This window comes from Nerophis lumbriciformis, linkage group LG19 (genome assembly GCF_033978685.3).
Source record: "Nerophis lumbriciformis linkage group LG19, RoL_Nlum_v2.1, whole genome shotgun sequence".
In the NCBI taxonomy this organism is placed as follows: domain Eukaryota; kingdom Metazoa; phylum Chordata; class Actinopteri; order Syngnathiformes; family Syngnathidae; genus Nerophis; species Nerophis lumbriciformis.
In genome coordinates this window covers 16,325,935-16,346,624 of record NC_084566.2, presented here as the reverse complement: position 1 = coordinate 16,346,624, position 20,690 = coordinate 16,325,935, and the positions used below count along the sequence as shown (strand labels likewise).

Below are 20,690 nucleotides of genomic sequence, written 5' to 3'. Positions count from 1 at the left end.
GGATTTATATACATGATGTAAGTATATATGTCATGTAGTAACATTTATAATATCTAATATTTAGGTGTTACACATACACAGTGCATTAAATTTAAAAAATGCATCACAAATGTTGCTTTTCTTTACTTCATCACTGATTATTAGTCACTGCAGACTTAATGAGTGCCAACAAACATAATAAAACAATACATACTGTACAAGGTCTGCTGTCATTAGGATGCCGATTGCTAGGATGTTCATATATTCTCATTTAGATGAATGACTCATATTCCTCGCAAAGAAAAGGAGAATGAAACCAAGCGTCTTTTTGTGTCATTCTTGCCATTTCTGGTTCTAAAGTAGCTATCAAAGTGTACCAACTTGTCGGATTACATCCTCGTCCTTCTACTATCCAGGTGAGATACATGATTTATGACATACAATGAAGTTTGACGAGCAAGAAAGCGAGATAGCAGCTGATCAGTCGATCATGTCAACATTGGCACACAAGTTCGTGATCATGGCGACGCTATAAATAGTTTGTCTGTGTTAGCGCTTATAATAACAATATCCCTAATACTTGAATATTCAAGTCACTACATGTAAATGGAGCATTGTTGGCGCTTTATGGATATTTTTTTTATTGGGTTTTATGGGCGGAATAGAGGACCATTGGCTCTGTTATTTACGAGTTAGAATGCATAAAAAAATATACATCTATTGTCACGTCTTTCATAATGATTGTGAACTTTCAAAAAAGTGCAGTTCCACTTTAAGAACTTATGTCACGTTTGGCTTTGAAGACATTTTAAAAATGAAATGTTTGTCAACTATATGATGATCGAAGCAAAAATGTTTCCACATAAATGTCGATTTATGAAAGTAAAACCTACATTTTGTAATTGGCTTATTTTAAAATTATCCATTAAATCTTGGAAAATTATTAAAAATACAAAAGTCCTTAAATTGAGTTCGTTATTACAGAAATTTCCAGTGATTTAGATTAGCCTTGTTTGTCTGTTTGAATTTTTAAAGTTTAAAGTTAAAGTACCAATGACTGTCACACACACACTAAGTGTGGTGAAATGTGTCCTCTGCATTTGACCCATCCCTATGTTCATTCCTGGGAGGTGAGGCGAGCAGTGGGCAGCAGCGGTGGCTGCGCTCGGGAATCATTTTTGGTGATTTAACCCCCAATTCCAACCCTTGATGCTGAGTGTCAAGCAGGTAGGTAATGAGTCATTTTAATAGTCTTTGGTATGACTCGGCCGGGGTTTGAACTCCCAACCTACCGATCTCAGGGCGGACACTCTAACCACTAGGCCACTGAGTGTATCTTATCCTATTTTTTTATTATTATTTATTGTTATTTTTATATTCTATTTGTATTTGCTTAATTTTCTTTCCTTTACATGTTTTGCGAAAAACAATATTTGCTCAACTTGATGGTTGTTTGAAATTGTTGAGATTTGTTGAAAGTGCCTTGGCTTTTATGTACATTGAGAATATATGTTTGTACGTACATTGTTCAATTAAAAAATAAATAAATAAAATGAAATGTCAACAGAAGGTTATTACCGTATTTTTTGGACTATAAGTCGCAGTTTTTTTCATAGAGTATAGACTTATACTCAGGAGCGACTTATGTGTGAAATTATTAACACATTACCGTAAAATATCAAATATTATTATTTAGCTCATTCACGTAAGAGACTAGATGTATAAGATTTCATGGGATTTAGCGATTAGGAATGACAGATTGTTTGGTAAACGTATAGCATGTTCTATATGTTATAGTTATTTGAATGACTCTTACCATAATATGTTACGTTATCATACCAGTTGGTTATTTATGCCTCATATACATACACTTATTCAGCCTGTTGTTCACTATTCTTTATTTATTTTAAATTGCCTTTCAAATGTGTATTCTTGGTGTTGGGTTTTATCAAATTTCCCCCAATAATGCGACTTATGTTTTTTTCCTTCTTTATTATGCATTTTCGGCCGGTGCGACTTATACTCCGAAAAATACGGTATACGAAATTATATATTTTTAAAAACTTTTTTGGCAATTACCCCATGTTGAATTGTGTGTACATGTTGATACATACAGCAGAACTAAACAGACAATGATACCTTTTATCCAGGATGTATCCTTCCACTTTATGAAGCTCCTTGCCAAAGACACCACAGGGTTTAAAGGTCATACTGCATCGCTCTCCGGTCCTGTCACACAATTACTCAACATCACTTCTCCTCTAATGCTGTGTGGGTGTGCGGCAGTCTTTACTTGTGATTGACCACCTCCACGCTGCCGTACTGCTCGATCCAGAGCTGGCCCACGATGATGTTGTGTACACAGCAGGTGGGGTTCGTCCAGGTGTAGGCTTCATTGTACCTGCAGGGAGACAGAAAGTGGTGAGAAGCAGCAGAGAGAAGAGACAACAAATAGCTGTTGACGCTCACTTGGGAAGCTCCAGCGTGATGATTCCTTTGGGCTCTGCTTCTATGCTCTTACCCCAAAACTTGAGTTTGGGATAGATGGAGCCGTGGAAGACGAAATTGTCCTTGAGGCCCTCGGCATGAAAGGCGCTGACAGGAGGGTGATGGCTCACTTGCTCCGACACCCACCTGAAGCCCAAGTCGTCTCTGGTGGAGCAGGAGCGATTGTTTTGTTTTAAACCAGTATCTTCTCACACACCTGTGAGTCCAGCTCACCTGACGAGCTCGTACGTCTCACCCAGCAGGGGGTTGAAGGGCTTCCCGGTCCTTTCCCACTGCGATGCTACGGCTGACACGGCAAAAGCTGCAACACACTGCACAGCGTGTGCAAAAGATTACATAACTCATGGTAAATAAGACCGCTAGGTCACAGTGGAACCTCAGATGTGTCGCATACTTCTGTTTATTTGTTGTACAAGTGCAAAAAGAAGTGAACCACATTTAAACAAGACACACATGGTCATGCTGGAAGTAACTTCCGTCAGTCATACTTTTCATGCAAGGTTTGAATAGGAAGAGCGTGTGCACCTTCATCCTTTCCACAGAGTCTGTGCTGGCGTTGGCCTGGTGGAGGAGGTAGGTGTGCTCCATGTACTCGCTCAATCGCTGGAGGAAACTCAGCGGCTCGTTAAATATCACCGGCATGGCGATCTTGGACAGCTCCTGAGAGACGCCACCGGGACAATGTATAATGTGCTAAAGTACTGTTGCTGCACCTTTACTTGTGAACACAGTATGTTTGTGAACAATGAAACATAAGTAGATACTAGATGCCCACTGTTCTCGGGGGTTATTGTTACCCCCAGAAATGGACGCATCCATACAAATGCCTGTTTTTGATACTCAAATAAAAGGTATATCATAGGGTTGTTAGAGTCAATTGTGCACATTAAAAATAATTACTGGCATACAGTGTGGAGCAGTGAATATCAAATGTGTGTCACTAGTGCATAGGTGTCAAACTCAAGGCTCAAGCTTGGAAACAATATGCATCAACTAAGTACTTTACCTTTCTTTCATTTCCTATTTTGACAGAAAAATAGACATATTATAACAACAGTTATTATATTATCATACGTTCGAAACATTTTTGGGGTAAATATCTACTTAGCCTAATGATTTCACAGCAAGTTATCCATCAAATTGTACACTGTAAACATGACAATATACTTTTTTTTTTTTTTTTTTTTTAAACAGCTCGGTCTTCAAAATCCTACCATTAGAAAAAAACGGTGTTACCATTTTTACATTTACAGTAAAACACTGAAAACAGCAACCATATTTTTTATGCAAAAAAACTAACAAAACTGGCAGCTTAATCACCAGAATTATACAGTGAAATAGAGTGTGACCATTCATTTCACTGTAGATTTTATGGTAAAATTCTGCCATTTTTTGACCGCAAAATCCCCAGATTTTTTTTTCTTACAGTGTAGGTAAAATTTACATTTACTAATCAAATGCATAGGTAATCGTGTGACAATAACATGCGGCTAATCCTTATACATGTACGTTTCTTTTATTAATGGTACAAGCGGCCGGCCCTCTGAGGGCAGCCAAAACTGCAACGTGGCCCTCAATGAAAACTAGTTTGACATACCACATATATGTACATATATACCGTATTTTTCGGATTATAAGTCTCTCCGGAGTATACGTCGCACCGGCTGAAAATGCATAATAAAGAAGGAAAAAAGCATATACGTCGCACTCGAGTATAAGTCGCATTTTTTGGGGAAATTTATTTGATAAAACCCAACACCAAGAATAGACATTTGAAAGGCAATTTAAAATAAATAAAGAATAGTGAACAGGCTGAATAAGTGTACGTTATATGAGGCATAAATAACCAACTGGTATGTTAACGTAACATATTATGGTAAGAGTCATTCAAATAACTATAACATATAGAACATGCTATACGTTTACCAAACAATCTGTCACTCCTAATCGCTAAATCCCATGAAATCTTATACGTCTAGTCTCTTACGTGAATGAGCTACATAATATTATTTGATATTTTACGGTAATGTGCTAATAACTTCGCACATAAGTTGCTCCTGAGTATAAGTCGCAAACCATGAAAAAAACTGCGACTTATAGTCCGAAAAATACGGTATATATCTATGTATGTATATATATATATTGTATATGTGTGTATATAGATATATATATGTGTAATGGTGGGGGAAGATGCCGGACAGACCTGGCAGGCCCAAACGCATTGTGAGGGTCTGCTGGGAACGTCAAGCTGAAGGAGGAGTCCTATCGGGTTCTTTTGGCTCATAGGACTCCGGAGGCAGCGGACAGGTACCGACAGACCAAGCGGTGTGCGGGATCAGCAGTGGAGAAGGCAAAAACTTGGACATGGGAGGAGTTCGGGGAAGCCATGGAAAACGTCTTCCTGACGACTTTGAAGTGATTCTGGACCACCATCCGCCACCTCAGGAAGGGGAATCAGTGCACTGTCAACACCGTGTATGGTGAGGATGGTGTTCTGCTGACCTCGACTGCGGATGTTGCGGATGGGTGGAGAGAATACTTCGAAGACCTCAATCACACCAACATGTCTTCCTATGAAGAAGCAGTTCCTGGGGCTCTACTATTTCTGGGGCCGAGGTTGCTGAGGTAGTTAAAAAGCTGCTCGGTGGCATGGCCCAGGGGGTGGATGAGATCCGCCAAGAGTTCCTTAAGGCTCTGGATGCTGTAGGGCTGTCTTGGTTGACAAGACTCTGCAACATCGCGTGGACATTGGGGGCGGTACCTCTGGATTGGCAGACCGGGGTGGTGGTTCCTCTCTTTGAAGGGGAACCGGAGGGTGTGTTCCAACTATCGTGGGATCACACTCCTCAGCCTTCCCAGTAAGGTCTATTCAGGTGTACTGGAGAGGATGCTTCACCGGATAGGAGGAAAAGTGCGGTTTTCGTCCTGGTCGTGGAACTGTGGACCAGCTCTATACTCTCGGCAGGGTCCTTGAGGGTGTATGGGAGTTTGCCCAACCAGTCTACATGTGCTATGCGGACTTGGAGAAGGCATTCGACCGTGTCCCTCGGGAAGTCCTGTGAGGACTGCTCAGAGTATATGGGGTATCGGACTGTCTGATTGTGGCGGTCCGCTCCCTGTACGATCAGTGTCAGAGCTTGGTCCGCATTGGCGGCAATAAGTCGGACACATTTCCAGTGAGGGTTGGACGCCGCCAGGGCTGCCCTTTTTCACCGATTCTATTCATAACTTTTATGGACAGAATTTCTAGGCACAGTCAGGGTGTTGAGGGGATCCGGTTTGGTGGCTGCAGGACTAGGTCTCTGCTTTTTGCAGATGATGTGGTCCTGATGGCTTCATCTGGCCAGGATCTTCAGCTCTCACTGGATCGGTTTGCAGCCGAGTGTAAAGCGACTGGGATGAGAATCAGCACCTCCAAGTCCGAGTCCATGGTTCTCACCCAGAAAAGGGTGGAGTGCCATGGTCATGCCAGGGTCTCCTCCTTAGGGAGGAGACCCTGCCCCAAGTGGAGGAGTTCAAGTACCTCGGAGTCTTGTTCACGAGTGAGGGAAGAGTGGATGGTGAGATGAACAGGCGGATCGGGGCGGCATCTTCAGTACTGCGGACGCTGTATCGATCCGTTGTGGTGAAGAAGGAGCTGAGCCGGAAGGCAAAGCTCTCAATTTACCGGTCGATCTACGTTCCCATCCTCACCTATGGTCACAAGCTTTGGGTTATGACCGAAAGGACAAGATCACGGGTACAAGCGGCCGAAATGAGTTTCCTCCGCCGGGTGGCGGGGCTCTGAGATAGCGTGAGAAGCTCTGCCATCCGGGAGGAGCTCAAAGTAAAGCCGCTGCTCCTCCACATCGAGACGAGCCAGATGAGGTGGTTTGGGCTTCTGGTCAGGATGCCACCCGAACGCCTCCCTAGGGTGGTGTTTAGGGCACATCCGACCAGTAGGAGGCCACGGGGAAGACCCAGGACATGTTGGGAAGACTATGTCTCCCGGCTGGCCTGGGAACGCCTGGGGATCCCCCGGGAAGAGCTGGACGAAGTGGCTGGGGAGAGGGAAGTCTGGGCCTCCCTGCTTAGGCTGCTGACCCCGCGACCCGACCTCGGATAAGCGGAAGAAGATGGATGGATGGATGAAAATGTGACCAAATCTGATGGGTCAAAAGTATACATACAGCAATGTTAATATTTGGTTATATGTCCCTTGGCAAGTTTCACTGCAATAAGGCGCTTTTGGTAGCCTTCCACAAGCTTCTGGTTGAATTTTTGACCACTCCTCTTGACAAAATTGGTTTTCTGACATGTACTTGTTTCTTCAGCATTGTCCACATGTTCTCAATGGGGTTTAAGTCAGGACTTTGGGAAGGCCATTCTAAAACCTTAATTCTAGCCTGATTTAGCCATTCCTTTACCACTTTTTACGTGTGTTAGGGGTCATTGTCCTGTTGGAACACCCAACTGCGCACAAGACCCAACCTCCGGGCTGATGATTTTAGGTTGTCCTGAAGAATTTGGAGTTAATCCTCCTTTTTCATTGTCCCATTTACTCTCTGTAAAGCACTAGTTCCATTGGCAGCAAAACAGGCCCAGAGCATAATACTACAACCACCTTGTTTGATGGTCGGCAAGGTGTTCCTGGGATTAAAGGCCTTACCTTTTCTCCTCCAAACATATTGCTGGGTATTTTGGCCAAACAGCTCAATTTTTGTTTCATCTGACCACAGAACTTTCCTCCAGAAGGTCTTATCTTTGTCCATGTGATCAGCAGCAAACTTTAGACGAGCCTTAAGGTGTCGCTTCTGGAGCAAGGGCTTCCTCAGTCCATGGCAATATAAAACACGCTTGACTGTGGACACTGACACCTGTGTTCCAGCAGCTTCCAATTCATTGCAGACCTGCTTTTTGGTGGTTCTCAGTTGACTCTTGATCATCCTGACAAATTTTCTCTCAGCAGCAAGTGATAGCTTGCATTTTATTCCTGATCGTGGCAGTGACAAAACTGTGCCATGCACTTTATACTTACAAACAATTGTCTGCACAGTTGCTCTTGGGACCTTAAGCTGCTTTGAAATGGCTCCAAGTGACTTTCCTTACTGGTTCAAGTCAATGATTCGTTTTTTCGGATCTGTGCTGAGTTCCTTTGACTTTCCCATTGTCGCGTTTGTAACCGAGTCTAAAGACTGCATCACATGAGCCCTATTTAGATGGGCTCAGAAGACAACAGGTGTCCTCAATCATAATCACTTACATGAAGTTAAAGAGGCCATGCCATGAAGTTAATTTGATTGTAACTTTTGTACATCAAAAAATTTTATAAAGTCTGTTGCTGTATGTATACTTTTGACCCAGCAGATTTGGTCACATTTTTAGACCCATAATAAATTCATAAAAGAACCAAACTTCATGAATGTTTTTTGTGACAAACAAGTATGTGCTCCAATCACTCTATCACAAAAAAATAACAGTTGTAGAAATTATTGGAAACTCAAGACAGCCATGACATTATGTTCTTCACAAGTGTATGTTAACTTTTGACCACGACTGTGATATGCGCGCGCACACGCACACACGCACACACGCACACACACACACACACACACACACACACACACACACACACACACACACACACACACACACACACTGTATTTTACATCAATAAATAATTCCATCCCAGACGAGGGCTTTGTTAGTATTGGAGACGGTATTATGACACTGATAAAGATACAGGCACAATCATTAGTTTGCAGAAAGAGGATCAAAGTGAAGGACAATGTTTGTTTACGCTCACCATGCCGATGCATTTTTTCAAAATGCTCCAGATACTGACATCATTTCGGGAGAACATGGGAGACGGCAGGGATGTTCTATTGAAAGACAGAGGGGGACAAAAAACATAGGTTACGTGTGTATTGTGTTGGTGTCCATCCAAAGCATAGAAACAAATACCACGGTATTCACTACACCAATGAGATACTGTTTTGGTGAGAACATACACAATAACGAGAAGCGACCTAGTTACTCTAACAAGGCAGAGTGTTTAACCCTTGGGGGATTATATGGAAACAACTAATTTGCATGTTTTGCATTTTTAAAAGTTCCAAAGAAGGTAACATAGCTGCGCAATATCACATGACACCTGTAAGCTAATGAGCCAGAGTCGGGCCGTGTACGTCGTTACACATTTGTGTAACTGCATCAGAGCATGTTGGACCTTTTTGCATTTAAATCTGCTCACATTTGTGTAACAAAGAAATTGCTCACTGGCAGCCTCCTGCAAATGTCCTCATACGAGCGGTTTTACAGTTATATTTGTGCAGCAGGCAGATGGTGTCTACCCATAAACAAGCCATTATTTTTGTTGAATAAACAGGCCGGGCGGTGAGGCAGCTTTGGTTCCATCTGCGCTTTTAGTCACTTCTGGCCCACTTCATGTTATCTTCATAAAGCGGGCATCTTTTTCCAATTTTACAGTAGGTGACATCATTGACATGTAACTTAAGATATGCTAAATACTGTAAAAACATAATTATTTTTTTATTTATAAGCAATTGTGGTTGTGGTGAAGAAGGAGCTGAGCCGGAAGGCAAAGCTCTCAATTTACCGGTCGATCTACGTTCCCATCCTCACCTATGGTCATGAGCTTTGGGTTATGACCGAAAGGACAAGATCACGGGTACAAGCGGCCGAAATGAGTTTCCTCCGCCGGGTGGCGGGGCTCTCCCTTAGAGATAGGGTGAGAAGCTCTGTCATCCGGGGGGAGCTCAAAGTAAAGCCGCTGCTCCTCCACATCGAGAGGAGCCAGATGAGGTGGTTCGGGCATCTGGTCAGGATGCCACCCGATCGCCTCCCTCGGGAGGTGTTTAGGGCACGTCCGACCGGTAGGAGGCCACGGGGAAGACCCAGGACACGCTGGGAAGACTATGTCTCCCGGCTGGCCTGGGAACGCCTCGGGATCCCCCGGGAAGAGCTGGACGAAGTGGCTGGGGAGAGGGAAGTCTGGGCTTCCCTGCTTAGGCTGCTGCCCCCGCGACCCGACCTCGGATAAGCGGAAGAAGATGGATGGATGGATGGATGGATATAAGCAATTGGAGTGAAGCAACACAGCATGCATGCATTCCAATTTGCAAAACAACATTATACATTTGTTTGATATACACACACGCATAGTCAACGTGTTCTCCTTTCCTGTTACGCCTCAGTCCCTACCAGAACGTGCTAAATAATTCACTTGTTGTACCAAGAAAGAGAAGCGGAGTTGGAAATTAATGCTTGACCCCTCTTCTAGCAGCAAAGCATCCAGCCAGCACAGGCTGGTTATGGAGAGTTGGACGGGGCAGGAAAAACAAAACAGGCTTATTCTCTGGGAAGTGGGTGCTGGTACAAACAAAAACCCAGCAGAATGGAAAGATGGTATACTGTAACGCCTTCTCTTCTTGCTAATTGAGGCACGCTACTCTGTTATCAGACAGTTATGCCAAAAAAAAAAAAAAAACTTAAACTGAAATGACCAGATTAGAAAATAATTTTATAAACACATGCGACGAGCAGTCATCCTTCACACACACAAACAAGCATGACATAAGTGGAGCATGACCCACCTGCGCTTGTTGGCGGCATTGTTCTGGTTGTCATGGTTATCCTCCCCTGACATTCCGGCAGCCCCCCTGAGACTGTTGAGAAGGGGGGTGTCGCTGCCGTCCTCTTCACAGGAGTTACTGGCCACTGACAGGAAGCTGCTCACAGACAGCTCCGACTCGGACTCTGCGGGAAGACAACGGGGGGCAGGTGATGGCGGATCATGCCAAAAATACACGGTTCTGGGCAAGCAGCAGCCTCATCGGTTCACAACACAAACACACAACTCCAGTTCCTCTTTAACTACCTCCCCAATGACTCTGCCTCCTCCCTGCTGCCTCACCAAACCCCACCTGAGCTTTGTGTTCCAATGAGGCTTCACTTCCTGCGACACAGTTTGCTCCACTCTCCTGCTCATCATTGCAATACAAGCAGTATCATTTTTGCATATATCAGCTTTGTAAAAAACTATTATTTGACTAACAGCAGCGTTGTGGGATTACATCATGATCCTCAGCAGCTCGACTCACATTTTTTGCACAACATTATATTCAACATAAAGGCAGAGTAAGTGCTGAGCACAGTTTAAAGAGTCTCATGGGCAAACAATGTCTGCGGTCAGCGCTCTTTATGAATAATGCAGACATTCTCAAGGGACTGTTGTAGTGCACAAACATCTTGGAGGAAGTATACACTATACATTCTGTATTTACATCGAGGAAAAAAAAAAAGGCTGAGGCTGAGCACAGGGTCAACACTCCGTAAACATAGATCATGAGGGTGGGCCCAGTTTTGTGTGAATAAGTGCATGTAAAATGTCAATTCATGAATTACAAAATACTTCATATGAAATTTTATTTAAGCGTATACCAAGCAATTTTACCGATTTGAATATAATGACAAAATTACAGCTGTCAAGCAATTAAAAAAGAGCAATTAATTATGATCTGTAATTACCGTAAATTCCGGACTATAACAGTGTTATCATGCATATTCGTACATGCTATTGTGTATGTAATGAAGGTAGCGTTGTTAACATTACGAGTGTCTGTTAGTATTATTACCTTACAGTGGCATTCTGATTGTATTCTTCTAGTTTCACAAATTCCTCAGTAAATTCACCCAACTGTCACCATGGAATTATTGAGTCTATTTGGCTGATTGGAGAGCTAACTTCAGCAGCTGGTTGGCCCATGACGATGACTTCGGTTTAGTTTGATCTGCTGTTTTACTGCCGTGTCACAGACATCGTTTGGAAACAATTAAGGTATGTAAAATAAACATTTATACAATTGTTCTTTCTAAATAACTAATTTCACAATGTATATATCTGTGGTTTATAGTCCGGTACGGCTAATACCGTATTTATCGGATCATAGGGCGCACTGCTGAGAAGCGGGTCTATTCAGGTCTATTTTCATACAAAAGGCGCACCAGATTATAAGGCGCATTAAAGGGGTCATATTATGATCTATTCAGGTCTATTTTCATACAAAAGGCGCACCAGATTATAAGGTGCATTAAAAGGGGTCATATTATGATTTTTTTTCTAAATTGAAAATACTTCTTTGTGGTCTACATAACATGTAATGGTGGTTCTTTGGTCAAAATGTTGCATAGATTATGTTTTACAGATCATCTTTAGGTCGTCTTCTGACCATTGCTTCAGGATGCGCCGTTTTGTGGGCGGTATTATTTATGTGGCTTTGACAGCGTCTTCTGCCCGTCATCTTTGCTGTAGCGGTGTAGCATGCAAGGATGGGAGTGTCAAAAGATGGAGCTAACTGTTTTAATGACATTCAGACTTTTTTAAAATCAATAACGGAGCAGCATCTCCTCATCCGTGGCTTACTAGTGCAACAACGGCGGAAATGTGTCCCCCGTGAAAACCCGTCCGGCCGGAACCCTCTAATAACTAAAGTTCCGTGGGTGAATTATGTAAACTCACTACACCGGTAGTTTTCGCTTCCATGGCGACACAGAAGTTACTTTATATTAGAAATAGCAACAGCGAAGGAGGAACGTCCCATAACAAGACAGAGGATAAGAAGAAATTGCCCGGGTCATGGCTAGATTTATGTTTTGTGGCTTTTTTCCTATGTTAGTCTGTTTCCATGCACTACCTTATTTCCTTTTGTTTACTTTTGGTTTTCATGGACACACATTCTCCACACCTGCCCTTGTTTAGTAATTAGTGTTCCCACCAGCTGTTTTGGTTAATCAATGGATGGATGGACTCCCCTTTATATATTTCAGTCACTCAGCACAAGTTGCTGGGTCAATGCTTGCTCTTCGCTTTTCCCCACGCTTGTGTATTTTTCCTATATTAAGACTTTCTTGCGACTATCTTGGTATTTTGGCTCCGCTCTTGACTAGTGTCTGAGTTTTTTTATTTGTTGTCTTGCCGGGAAGAATTAAAATAGACTCCTACCTGCACGCTGCTCCTGCTGGTTTCCTGCTAGTCCGTCTGCTTCCAAGGAGACACAAACATCGCAGCAATGCATCCAGAACGTAACAAAGATTATCGACTACAATGGCGGACCTGCGCACAAGATCAGGACTTCTGCAGATCCCAATTAAAGATCAGCAGGTGCCAGAAGGTAAGAAAAGTTGATTTTGCATAATTTTGCGAAACAAAACGCCCGGTAATAGGTGCCATTTTGCGGTCCTTATACACACACACACCATAGTAATACTGTATGTTGAAGCACAGTACGTCTGACTACGGTAGCCGTAATGCTCCGACAGTCCATCAAGCGGTGCGGCTTCATAGCTTACCAAAGTGGTACTAAAACATTTTGACGGATTTTTGAGCACCATGTGTAATTTTCTATATTCTCAATGGAACATCGAAAGTTTTGGTGTTCTTTACTGGTGTCATCTTGCAGTCTACACGTATCTTATGTGTGACTGCCATCTACTGGTCACACTTATTACACCACGTACCAGATAAAATATCTTCGAGGTCGGTGAGCACAACCAGAATTATTCCGAACATTAGGTGCACCGGGTTATAAGTCGATTTTTGAGAAAATGAAATAATTTCAAGTGCGCCTTATAGTCCGTAAATACGGTGTATGGGATTAGTGTTTTTTCTTCTAAAATTTAGTGGGTGCGCTCTATAACCTGGAAAAATACGGTAATTAATCTGCCTCATCTCTTTTTTTGTATATAATGTCTTAAACCTTATTCAGCAACTGAACATTAATTATTTATTTAAGAATTTTGGTTTTACTACAGCTTCCTCCCACCTCCAAAAACACGCACCTGGGGATAGGTTGATTGGCAACACTAAATTGGCCCTAGTGTGTGAATGTGAGTGTGAATGTTGTCTGTCTATCTGTGTTGGCCCTGTGATGAGGAGGCGACTTGTCCAGGGTGTACCCTGCCTTCCGCCCGATTGTAGCTGAGATAGGCTCCAGCGCCCCCCGCGACCCGAAGGGATTAAGCGGTAGAAAATAGATGGATGAATGGGTTTTATTCTACGCTAAAATCAAGACAACATTCAAACTTAAACTATAAACACTTCTGATACGTCTTCAAGTATATTATGAATATTTTCCACTGTTTGTTAAAATAATTTCATCCCATTTCCACTATTTAAAATCTACTATCGTCGTGCCTAATGGCTGTAGTGTTGTTACTCTCAATAAATGTTCTCAGTAAAGAACAAGAAAAGAGCGAGGCAACGCACAGGCATACACAAATAAAAAACCTAATACGCTAAATAGTATTGTAATAAATGAATCGTAATTAACGTGATAATTTGCCACCCCGAAACAACATTTCTGTGGCACACAACTTGAGTGCTCATTACAAAAGGCCTGGGATCGAATTCCAGCCGAGGTAAGAGTTGGAAAGATTAGAGATGTTTTCATTTTCTACAAAATAAAAAAAAATCTCCCACATGCATCTAATTAAATACAGGTTAGTTTAAAAAAAAAAAAAAAAGGTAAATTGTTGCACATAAAAAATAAAAAAAAATAAAAAAAATCTGGGGGCTGGGGGGGGGCCTAAAAATAAAATTCTGCTCGGGCCCCAATTTAGCCCGGGACTGAGCATGATCATAACGGGCAATGCATGGACATATTATCATCAGAGCAGATATTTTGTCAGCTCATGAAAATGTGACAATTCATGATGGTCTATGGCTAAAAGGGTCTGCTGACCTGACAAAGCGTCATAGAATTCATCTTCAGTGAGCGTGCTGAGGGCGGACGACCTCCTACTCTTGCACAGGGTCTGCTTGAGCTTGTGGTGCTCAGTCGCTATGGTCTGCAGCGCCTCTGTAAGAGCCTTGTTCTTCTCCACTTCATGCTCCAACTTCAGTGTCCAAACCTGAAGGTTTGGATGCAACAAATACACACATGCATTATTATTACAGGCTTACCTCAATTTAAGAGTAATTTCAGGTACAAGCTGGCTCTCTGATTTTTGTTATGCTAAAAAATTTGTGAGCATAATTTGAGTTACGAGTAGGTTGAAAAATAAGTTACAATCTTCCCCACCGCTAGCTGGCATTGCGAATGCATCTGGCCTTAAAAGCGGAAGATATTCACCGAACCGAAGAAACAAGACAGGATTGACCGTGCAGCCAACCCATAAATCAGCTATGCAGTCAGCAACTCTTAAAGCAGCAGCCAGCTGCTGCGCCTGCAGACAATATCCAAAGGGCGGACATCCATCCATGAGAATATGGAGAAGCTATTGATGGTGAAGCAACTTGAAGTAGATGCCGCATTTGTTCGGTCCCCAGGGTAAAAATGGACGTTATTACATTATTTCATAAATCTATTGTGCTGATTTTCAAACAATTTCTTACTTAAAATTATTTCTTGTTATTAAGGGTATATATTAAAATTGCTGTGTTTATTGGCGGCTAAACACGGATTAAATTGATTTAAAATAATTGTAATGGACGGGGCTGATTTGAGATATATAGGTTTTGAATTAGGAGATTTGTCATCGAACGAATCGTGCTTGTAAGTTGAGGTACTACTATATTATTATTATTTGAATGGCTTTTTTAACTTTGTGTTAATCTTGAAAATTGTTTTGAAGTCACTCATGTTTTGATTGGTATCGGTGCATTGCTCGTTTCAGCTTTAATTACATCTCATTGTTGGGAACATGCCATCAGATCTAGTTTCTGCAGATTAGAACAAAAACCCTGAACCCAGAGATGTGTAGGTCGAGATTGAGTGTCCCTTTACTGCAACCTGAACCAAGCCCTCGAGAGACACAACAGATCAGGGTTTCGTATTATCTTGGGCAGCTTTGCTCCTTTCATTACTACTGACAAAAAATACTCACTGGAACATTTTTTACAAACTGGAAACCTACTGATTGGTTTTATAAATATGGTAGATGACACAATGACCAACTTGGGATTCTAAATAAACAGGAGCTTGTAAAAAAAGCCTCTGTCAATAGGTCTGGAAAGTTGTTATGGAACTAATGTGAATTAAATGCCTAGGACAGGGGTGCCCAAAGTTGGCCTGCAAAACTTGAATAGCTTCCCAAAATGTAATACATATTCATACGGACCTCTTTCAAGCTCACACAATCATTGAGTTAAGGTCCACAAGGTCAACTCATCACCATCTAGAGAACAATATATATGGTGGTAGGGGGCTAAACCCTTCACTCAAGGTGCTGCTGTACACTTACAATTGCGGTATTTGGCCCGTGGCCCACTTTCACTTTGGATACCCGTGGCTTAGGGGAACCTTACCAGCAGACTACACCCAGCCCCAAGTCCCTTGCTCATGGGAACAATTTGCTTTCTCCTTATTAAACCCTCTTAGGAGATGAATGATGTATGTCTGACAGCACACATTTCCAAGCTCTTGGCTCAGTAGTCTGTCCAGGAAGAGAACACTTTGTTTTGTAACACTCCGTGCCAGCTCTTTCGCTCTCACCGCATTACCTTTTGCCTGAACACGAACTGAGCTATTTTAAATCCCGTTGATGCGGTGTGCCATTGCCGATGGGAATTGGGAGAGATGCTTGTCCTTGGCGAACACCCCCAAGGGTAGAGATGTGAGATTAACTAAAATGTGTGCTCTAAGTTGATGCATGTGTCAATTTCTGTGACAGCTACAGACACAAGCATATAGATGCAGTAGGCTGGCCAAGAATATAGTCTTTAACCAAAATTGTATCAGGCCAAAGTTAAATATCTCCTTCAAAAACCTCAAATAAGGAGGCCAACATATACTGTTCCCTTTATCCTTTGGGTGAAAGATGACAGGCAGTGGTTTAGAACCCCATGAGGCGGCTTTTTAAGTAGAGGTTAGTTTTGTGATCACTGAGCTCCAGAGGTGTGAAGGGCAATCTGCTATTTTACAGTCTGCAGTGTGAGGAGTGGGGCAAAAATATACTGCATTTCTCCTGCCTCTGCAATGATTAGGCAATTTTTATGCATCATTATTAATATTACTGTTATTATTCTCTCAATGTTACGTTTTTAGAAACTTTAGTATTATTTATATTTTATTTTTACATATATTTTATCATATGCTTTATACTATTTTTTAGATGGCATTCATTTTAGTTAATCGTTTCTGATCTGCCACCTTATCATGGTAGAGGAGTTTGCTATGTTGTCCGGGGGCTTTGATGCCCCCTGGTAGGATCTCCCAAGACAAACAGGTCCTCGATGAGGGACCAGACAAAGAGCAGCTCAAAGACCTTTATGAAGAACAAAAAACGAGAACTCAAATTTCCCTCGCCCAAATGCAGGTCACTGGTGCCCCCCCTATGGAACCAGACATTGTGTCCGAGTGGGCTATGTTCCGCACCTCTGTTGTTGAGGCGGCCGATCAGAACTGTGGCCACGAGTTGGTTGGTGCCTATCGTGGCGGTAATTCCAGGGATGCAGTCAAGCTGAAAGAGTCTTATCGGGTCCTTTTGGCTCATGGGACTCCAGAGGCAGCGGACAGGTACAGACAGGCCAAGCGGTGTGCTTTGTGGACTTGGAGAAGGCATTCGACCGTGTCCCTAGGGAAGTCCTGTGGGGAGGGCTCAGAGTATGGAGTATCGGACTGTCTAATTGTGGCGGTCCGCTCCCTGTATGATCGGTATCAGAGCTTTGTTTTCATTGCCGGCAGTAAATCAGACTTATTCTCAGAGAGGTTTGGACTCAGTCAAGGCTGCCCTTGTCACTAATTCTGTTCATAACTTATGGACAGAATTTTCAGGCGCAGTCAGGGCGTTGAGGGGATCGGGTTTGGTGGCAGCAGGATTAGGTCTCTGCTTTTCGCAGATTATGTGGTCTTGATGGCTTCATCTGGCCAGGATTTTCAGCTGTCACTGGACCTGTTGTGTGAAGGGACTGGGGTGAGAATCAGCACCTCCATCTCCGAGTCCATGGTTCTCGCCCGGAAAAGGGTGGAATGCCATCCCCGGGTTGGGGAGGAGATCTTGCTTTAAGTGGAAGAGTTCAAGTACCTTGGAGTCTTGTTCACGAGTGAAGGAAGAGGGGATCGTGAGATCAACAGGTGCGGCGTGTGCAGTAATGCAGGGTGGTGGCGGCTGTCTTTTAAAGATAGGGTGAGAAGCTCTGTCATTCGGAAGGAGCTCAAGGTAAAGCCGCTGCTCCTCCACAACGAGAGGAGTCAGATGAGGTGGTTCGAGCATCCTGTCAGGATGGCCCCCCAGGGGCCTCCCAAGCGAGGTATTTTAGAACAAGACCCAGGACACGTTAGGGAGACTATTTATCCCGTTTGTCGTGGGAACGCCTCGGGATCCCCCGGGAGGAGCTGAACGAAGTAGCTGGGAAGAGGGTGAAGTCTGGGCTTCTCTACTTAGGCTGCTTCCACCGCAACCCGACCTCGGATAAGCGGAAGAAGATGGATGGATAAATAATTGTAGTTGTTCTACAGTGGGGATGCCTCAAAAGTGGTGTTTTGCCTGTGACATGCAATATTTTGTTTTGGCTGTGTTTTTGTCAATAGTGCTGTGTGTGAATGCATGTTTTCTTCTATTCTATTATTTTTGTACAGAACTTTGCGTTTGCCACTTGCCTGTATACGAAAAGTGAGATGTAAACTAAGTTTGATTTGAAGTTCAATTGATAACTGTGTGAGTTTGCACGCACATTCCAGACGTGGTCAATAGATCAAGAACAGTTTTAGTCTGGATAAAATCCCATTGCGTTTGGTAAATAATTATACTCGCATCTACTTCAACTCTTTCGGCATTTTGACAATCAGCATACATTCTGCATAAACATGAATACACGTTTTATGGAAAACGCTCTCTATTTTGCTCATTTAAGAGGCACACTCCTCTGAGCATGATCTTAGAAGATCAGCTTGGCGTGCGCCATCAATTTTGCAGGTGTTTTAATACATGCAAACCTTAAGTAGATCAGGCCCTTAGGGTTCCTCGTGCAGATATGGAGAATAAGACTACCAGAGATCAGGCTATAAGTAAGTAAGTATATCTCCTCACTAAAACACGCACAGGATTGGACTCGTTCTGCGGATGTAGCTGATGTGGGTCAGACCAGGCGTTCTCGGCGGCATCTTATTTGCGTATTTAAACCCTCAGAGGAATCAGACCTGTCCTCTTTGCACTGTATATGCAGAGACATTCAAGTAAAACTGCAATAGCACACCAATACTATTATTAAAGTACAAACCCCGTTTCCATATGAGTTGGGAAATTGTGTTAAATGTAAATATAAACGGAATATAATGATTTGCAAATCCCTTTCAATCCATATTCAATTGAATGCACTACAAAGACAAGATATTTGATGTTCAAACTCAAACTTTTTTTTTTTTTGCAAATAATAATTAACTTAGAATTTCATGGCTGCAACACGTGCCAAAGTAGTTGGGCATGTTCACCACTGTGTTACATCACCTTTTCTTTTAACAACACTCAACGATTGGGAACTGAGGAAACTAATTGTTGAAGCTTTGAAAGTGGAATTCTTTCCCATTCTTGTTTTATGTAGAGCTTCAATCGTTCAACAGTCCGGGGTCTCCGCTGTCGTATTTTACGCTTCATAATGCGCCACATATTTTCGATGGGAGACAGGTCTGGACTGCAGGCGGGCCAGGAAAGTACCCGCACTTTTTTTTTACGAAGCCACGTTGTTGTAACACGTGCTGAATGTGGCTTGGCATTGTCTTGCTGAAATAAACAGGGGCATCCATGAAAAAGACGGCGCTTAGATGGCAGCATATGTTGTTCCAAAACCTGTATGTACCTTTCAGCATTAATGGTGCCTTCACAGATGTGTAAGTTACCCATGCCTTGGGCACTACTGCAACCCCATACCATAACAGATGCTGGCTTTTGAACTTTGCGTCGATAACAGTTTGGATGGTTCGCTTCCCCTTTGGTCCGGATGACACGATGTCAAATATTTCCAAAAATAATTTGAAATGTGGACTCGTCAGACCACAGAACACTTTTCCACTTTGCATGAGTCCATCTTAGATGATCTCGGGCCCAGAGAAGCCGGCGGCGTTTCTGGATGTTGTTGATAAATGGCTTTTGCTTTGCATAGTAGAGCTTTAACTTGCACTTACGGATGTAGCGACAAACTGTATTTAGTGACAGTGGTTTTCTGAAGTGTTCCTGAGCCCATGTGGTGATATCCTTTAGAGATTGATGTCGGTTTTTGATACAGTGCCGTCTGAGGGATCGAAGGTCACGGTCATTCAATGTTGGTTTCCGGCCATGCTGCTTACGTGGAGTGATTTCTCCAGATTCTCTGAACCTTTTGATGATATTATGGAGCGTAGATGTTGAAATCCCTAAATCTCTTGCAATTGCACTTTCAGAAACGTTGTTCTTAAACTGTTTGACTATTTGCTCATGCAGTTGTGGACAAAGGGGTGTACCTTGCCCCATCCTTTCTTGTGAAAGACTGAGCATTTTTTGGGAAGCTATTTTTATACCCAATCATGGCACCCACCTGTTCCCAATTAGCCTGCACACCTGTGGGATGTTCTAAATAAGTGTTTGATGAGCATTCCTCAACTTTATCAGTATTCATTGCCACCTTTCCCAACTTCTTTGTCACGTGTTGCTGGCATCAAATTCTAAAGTTAATGATTATTTGCCAAAAAAAAAAAGTTTATCAGTTTGAACATCAAATATGTTGTCTTTGTAGCATATTCAACTGAATATGGGTTGAAAAGGATTTGCAAATCATTGTATTCCGTTTATATTTACATCTAACACAATTTCCCAACTCATATGGAAACAGGGTTTGTATAACAGACGGCATGGCATTCAAGGAAGTCGCAGGATAATGGAATGGCGGAATTAGCGTTAATGCCATATGACACAGCCAATCTCAGCATTGTGGAATATATAATCCACTTATGATATATAAAGTCGCGGCAGCTTAGCAAAAGAAAAGGGCTTGTGAAGACATTTTCCTTTGCGATTACATGATACAGTTTTTAAAACAGAAATTTAGCGAGCATTAGTCTGACATTCTTCATGCCTGATGAAACGCTTTATAACCTTCCTGTGATAACCAGGCCAGTTTACCCCTCTGACAGGAAAGCAGCTGCTGGCAATTCATGCATTTATAATTTGGAAGGGCAGTGCACACGTCCCTGTGTAAACATGCAGCTTTAGACATTGCTGTCCCGCTGTTT

At 42.6% G+C, this 20,690-nt stretch overlaps 1 pseudogene; it reads right to left on the bottom strand.

The window, feature by feature from the left end:
* LOC133618788 (oxysterol-binding protein-related protein 1-like) overlaps window positions 1–20,690 on the bottom strand; it is a 46,674-nt pseudogene that overhangs the window by 9,504 nt on the left and 16,480 nt on the right.